This window comes from Ursus maritimus, unplaced genomic scaffold (genome assembly GCF_017311325.1).
Source record: "Ursus maritimus isolate PB19 unplaced genomic scaffold, ASM1731132v1 scaffold_6, whole genome shotgun sequence".
Taxonomy (NCBI): Eukaryota; Metazoa; Chordata; class Mammalia; order Carnivora; family Ursidae; genus Ursus; species Ursus maritimus.
In genome coordinates, this window is record NW_024426774.1 from 49,322,814 (window position 1) to 49,329,139 (window position 6,326).

The window sequence follows — 6,326 nt, forward strand, 5'->3', positions numbered from 1 at the left end:
ACTCAATGTCTAAAATACAGGTAGCGCAGGGGGGTGGTGTGGGAAGACCCTGAGCTCACCTCCTCCCACAGACAACCCAATCCTCAGCTGCGCAGATCCGTCCCCTCTGAGGAAGGGCAGACCAGCTAGTGCAACAGCCACTCCATAGCAGAGGAGGAAAGGGCCACATCAAGACCAGTGAGAGAGGCAGAACTACTCAAACAACTCAATAGCGAAAAAATATCTGCTTTTATAAAATGGGCAGGGGATCTAAATAGACATTTCTTCCAAAGAAGACATCCAGATGGCCAACAGACACATGAAAGGACGCTCGACAGCACTCGTGGTCAGGGACATGCACACCAAACCACGATGAGAGAGCACTTCACACCTGCTAGGATGGCTGTTGTCAAAAAGACAAGAAACAAGTGTTAAAGAGGATGTGGAGAAAGGGAACCCTCATGCACTGTTGGTGGGATGTAAGTTGGTGCAGCCACTCTGGAAACAGTTTGGAGGTTCCTCAAAAAATTAAACTACCCCATGATCCAGCTATTGCTCTTACAGGCATTTATCTGAAGAAAATAAAAAACACTAATTCAAAAAGATACATGCACCCCTATGTTCATTGCAGCATTATTTACAATAGCCAAGATATGGAAGTGACCCAAGTGTCCATCGATGGATGAATAGATAATGAAGATATGGTATATACACACTACGGAATGTTACTCGGCAAAAAAAGATAAAAGAAAAAAAGAAAAAGAAAAGAAAAGAAGGCATCTTGCCCTCTGTGACAACATGAATGAATAATACCCTGAGGGTACTATGCCAAGTAAAAGAACTCAGGCAGAAAAAGACAAATACCATATGATTCCACTTTTATGTGAAATCTACATACAAACAAACAAAACTCATCCCGAAAAGAAACACTGTCCCCATCAAACAATCACGTCCCTTTCCCCTCTGTCCCCAGCCCCTGGCAACCCCTAATCTGATTTCAGTCTCAAAGGGTTTGTCTCTTCTGGGTATTTTATATAAATGGAATCATACAATATACAGCTTTTTGTGTCTGGCTGCATTGACTCAGCATAACGTGGTCAAGGTTTATCCATGTTTCAATCCTTCGTCCCTTTTTGTGCCTGAATCATGCCGCATTGGATGGATATATCACATCGTGTTGATCTTTTCATCAGCTAATGGATATTTCGGTTGCGTCTATCTTTTCGCTATTATGAGTAGTGCTGCTATGAATCTTTCTGTACAGGTGTGTGTTTGAACACCTGTTTTCAAGCCTTTCGGGTATACATCTAGAAATGGAATTGCTGGGTCACATGATAAATCTTTGCTTCACTTACTGAGAAAGAGCCAACCCATTTCCCACAGCTGCTGCGTCATTTCACACCCGCACCACCAGCAGCGTGTGAGTATTTCGTTTCCGCGCATCGTCAGCACACTTGCTATTTGCCTCGTCTTGTTTTGGTTTATTGTGACCATCCTAGTGAGTGTGAGGTGAGCACTCACTGTGGTTTCGATGGTTTCCCCGATGACTCGTGAGGTGCAGCCCCTTTTCATGAACCAGCTGGTCGTTTGTACATCTTTGGAGAAATGTCACGTCTCTTACCTGCTTTTTAATTAAGTTGCTGTCTTTTTGTTGTTAAGTGGTAAGGGTTTTAAAATATTCTGGATACTAGACTCTTACCAGATAGACAATTTGCACATATTTTCTCCCATTCTGTGGATTGTCTTGTGACTTTTGGACACTGTCCTTTGATGCACACAAGTTTTTAATTTTGTTGCAGTCCAGTTTATCTATTTTTTTCCATTGTTCATGTTTTTGTTGTCATATCTACAAAACAAAGACCATGGACGTTCATACCCATCTTCTTCTAAGAACTCTATAGTTTTAGTTCTTGCATATTTATATTTAGGTCTTCTGTCCATTTTAATTTAATTTTGTATATGGTGTGAGGTTGGTAAGTTGATTTTTTACAAAGATGCAAAAACCCTTCAATGAAGAAAGGATAGTCTTTTCAACAAATGGCCTTGTAACTACTGGACATTCGTGTGCCAATATGAATCTCAATTTGCGGCTTAGAAGAGAGCAAGAAGTCCGTAAGTTAGTTTAAAGAGAAACTTGAAGAGAACGCCAGCATCCAGAGTGTTTTGGGTCAAAAAGTCAAGCAATGGAGCAGGGGTCATTCTTTTCCTTCGTACGTAGGACCCAGGCCAGATTTGTCACCCCGACGGCTGGAAGCTTTAGTAACGCATGGAATACACACCTGGGTGTGGGTAAGGGGAGCTCATGTGCGCCACAGCAGGGACAACTTGACTATTTTTAGAGATGAGCTAACTTCACAGTGCGCCCCACAATGACCTGGCCCAAAGCAGCTCTCTGAAAGAGAGCCCAGGAAAGTACAACGGTGGAGTCTTTGTTAAGTTATGATAACAGCTCAGTAAGACCCCGAGACTGGGCACATTCCCTAACCCAATTCATTTTCTTCCTACCCTTGAGAAGTATAAAAATGACCCAAAGCTCCCATAATTCTTTTTCTCCTGGTGCCCGCCTTCGGTAACTGAATAAGAGAAATGGGAATCTCACTGGGGAAAGTGATTTTCTTTGAACCAAGAGAGTTTTTAGGACAATGCTGGTGGTGGCATGTGAGTCACGAATCCTTGACGTTGCGCAGTATGCACCTTCGTCTTCCAAGGCCTCTCTCTTTGACAGCAGAAGGCCAGAGATCTCGCATTTCCTATTACTCATAAATCCCCGCAGCTGAGGGCTCCTGGCCATCGTTCCGAGCTGCAGAATGAATTCCAGTTGTAAACCACGGTTGCTATGATGACAAGGTGTTATGGTTTATCTATTTGGTTCCCAGAAGCACACAAGAGGCTATGAGGCAATTAAAGCTCGTACATGAGCTCGCTCTTGGCCCGGTTGGGAATCTTTTTTTTGTTCACTCATCTATAGGAGATTGACATGAAGGGAACTAGGGCTTTGGGGTCAGATAGCCACACCTTGGTTGGAAGTCCTACCTAGTCAGGGTATTAGCTGTGTGACTGTGGGCAAGTTTCTTAAGCAAACTGAGCCTCAGTCTCCTCATGAGTGAAAATGGTGATAATAGCAGGATTATTGGAAGGATTAAGTGCAGTAACATAGATGAAATCATACAGTGGGTGTGCAGAAAATGTTAATCTCTATTCTCTTTCCCCCTTTGAATGGATGCCTGAAATTCTGCTCCTTGGGATCTGTGGCAGTTAGGAATTAGGCTTGTCATACCCAAAACAACAGTAACTTAAACGAAAAGTCTATGTCTTTCTCATCTAGCATCTAAAGATAAGCAATCCAGGTGGTCCAGGGACCCTACCGCTCCAGCAGGCCTTATCGTCCTGGTGACCTTCCACCATATCCGTGCTGCAAGCAGCAGCGTGCAGGAGATGGAGAAAGCCTCGCGCTCCATCCTCAGGGAAATGACCAGTACTGACTACATCAAACCTCCGTACATCCTATTGGCCAGGTCTTAGTCCCATGCCGCCCGAGCTCTAAGGAAGGCTGGGAAATGAAGGCTTTGTTCTGAGTAGCCATGTGCCCAGATGCCTACTGAGAGCTTTAGTACTCCTGCGGAGAGGGAAATGGATATTAGAGGATAGCCTGCAGCCTCCGTCCAGCGTCTGTGCGTTTTCCCCTTTCTCTTAGCTCAGTGCAAGCTATGCAGATCGTAAATCAAATCAAATTAATCTTACACCATTAGAAAATGCACAGGCTAAATTATATTAGAAAAACACGTCCACAGGATATTAGAAAAAGCAGAATTAAGACAAAAAGTATCATAAAAGGTCAGTTTCTGTGGATAAAAGTTGAAAGTCGTAGGGACATTTTAACAGTAAGAGGTCGTCGTGCTGGACACTTTTCATGTTGCCTACCAGGTCTGCCCTTCCTTCACCTCCTTGGGTACTGTGAGCCCCCAGTGGGGAACCTGCAGGGGTCACATGGACAGCTCCCTTGTTCTCTGCTTCCACTTGGGTTTGGCCAATAGAGAACACCAGCAGGAGACTGAGGGAAAGTTGAAGAGTGGAGTTAGGGTGTTGAGTTCCCCAGTAGCCTTCCTGTAATAGTGTCACGGGTTGGCTCTGCCCCTCCCCTGAGGTCATAGTTCTCATTGGAGAGAGCCCTTTCTACGTGGCCCTCCTTGATTGCCCGTTCCTAGATCTGCTCTCACCCTTGCTCCTTCCAACCTAAGGAGGATGATGGAGCCCTGCTAATCCAGCCCTAGGGTACCACGCTGCCACCGTGGTGTCACTGAACCGGAAGCACACCTTTGCATTTTGTCTCTTTATTAGACCCTCCTCAAATTACCCGCTTATGGTGCGCCATCTGTTTCCTTTCAGAACCTGATCGATGCTTAATGCTCCAACACTGTAACATCAAAAGGCAAAAACAAAACCTATTGGAGTGGTAGAAAGAGATTTATGAAAGCAAGATTTCTTGAGACATTTTCAAGCAACCACATCCCTCTAATTAATCTAAGCAGTAACGTAAAATTTGCAACCTAGCTAAAAAGAATTTGTACAATTTTCAAGTGACCGTTGACAGTTTAGAACATTGAACAATACCTTGAATATCTCCAGCAAATATGGCAGGAAGATAATGGTCTTAAAATGTAAAGAGCTTTGAAACAAAATTATGAAAGGTTAATGAACACATACAAAATTTCTTAACATGGCTGGTAATCAAAATATGCAAATTAGAGCAACACAATGTCTTTTTTTAGCCTATCAAATTAACAAAGATTGAAAAAAAAATAGTGGTCGCCAGAGTGTGTTGTAACACTGTTATTCACAGCTGGTGGGAGTATGACTGATAAAAATTGTCTAGAAAGAAATTTGTCCTCTATGTATCAAGAGCCTTATAAAGATTTATGCTCTTTCAGCCAGTAATTCTACTTCTAGGAATTTATTATAAAGAAATAATAAATAATGCAGATGTGTTTAAGGATGCGTAGCACATGTTATTTATAAGAGCAAAATGGGAATAGTCTAGATAATCAACAATGGTTGATGGTTACATTATGATATATTTATGGAAAAACACACTGACATTAAAGTAGGGTTTTCAAAAAAATTAAACAGGACAATAATCCCCAAATAATATTAACTTATCATGGCAGGATATGAAACTGTAGAAACAGTTGGAGTCTTAATTAGGTTAAAAATACACATAGAAAGATACAAACAGCGTTCACACAAGTGGTGAATTACAGATGATTTTTGTCCTTCTCTACTTCTCTGTGTCCCAGATCTTCCACACTGAGTATATATTACTTTTATAACACTGTGTATTTTTAAAGGAACAGCAAAATTGTGAAAGGCTTAAGCTGGCTAAGAAGTAAGCCATTTCACAAAACTGTACAGTATTTCAGGAGCCCGAGTGATCCTGATTAGGACCTCACCCACCCACCTACCCAGCGTACCATCCTGGGAAGGAGCATTCTTCTCACCCGGGAAAAGATTTTGAGCTATCTCAGCATAGTTCGTACTGAGCCTGTTAGTTGCCAGGGTGAATCCTCACGGAAAAGTCCTTGGGGGAAGGGAAGACTGGAAAGGAGACCAGTCCGGAATCACTGGTGTCACTGGTGGCGTGTATCAAAGCAGTCGGGGCAGCGTCAGCAGTGTGGCTTGGTGGGGACCCGGGGGGGGGGGCAGTGCAAGGTGGTGGAAGCCATGGTAGCCGTGTCTTTTAGAGCAACCGAGCCCAGCAGTGACCAGCAGCCTGAAGAGATTCATGGGAACATATCCAGTGCTGCTGGTGGTGGGGCTGGGCTGTCTCTTAGCAATGGCCTGACGGGTGGGGCTGGTGCCTTTAACCTGAAGGTCTGGGACTTTTACACTGAAGTTATTGTTCTTTTACTACTTTTCTTCAATCGGCCACTTTCTAAACTCTTTTTCAGACTCAAATATGCTTTTTGTGTATGTTCCATTAACATAAGTTTTAATTATCTCAGCTATTTCTTTTTTAAAGATTTTATTTATTCATTTGAGAGAGAGAGAGCACAAGCAGGTGGAGAGGCAGAGGGAGAGGGAGAAGCAGGCTCCCCACTGAGCTGGGAGCCGGATGGGGGCTCGAGCCCAGGACCCTGGGATCATGACCTGAGCTGAAGGCAGATGCCCAACCATCTGAGCCATCCAGGCACCCCTATCTTAGCTTTAAAATATGTTTTAATACGTGGTCGTACAAGTTCATTCTATATAGCAAAGATGACCGAAAGTGTTATTCAGAGGCAATTTGGTATTCCTAAATGTTTTCATTGTTAAACAAGTAAAATTAAAAATAAAAATGTAAAGGGGTGCCT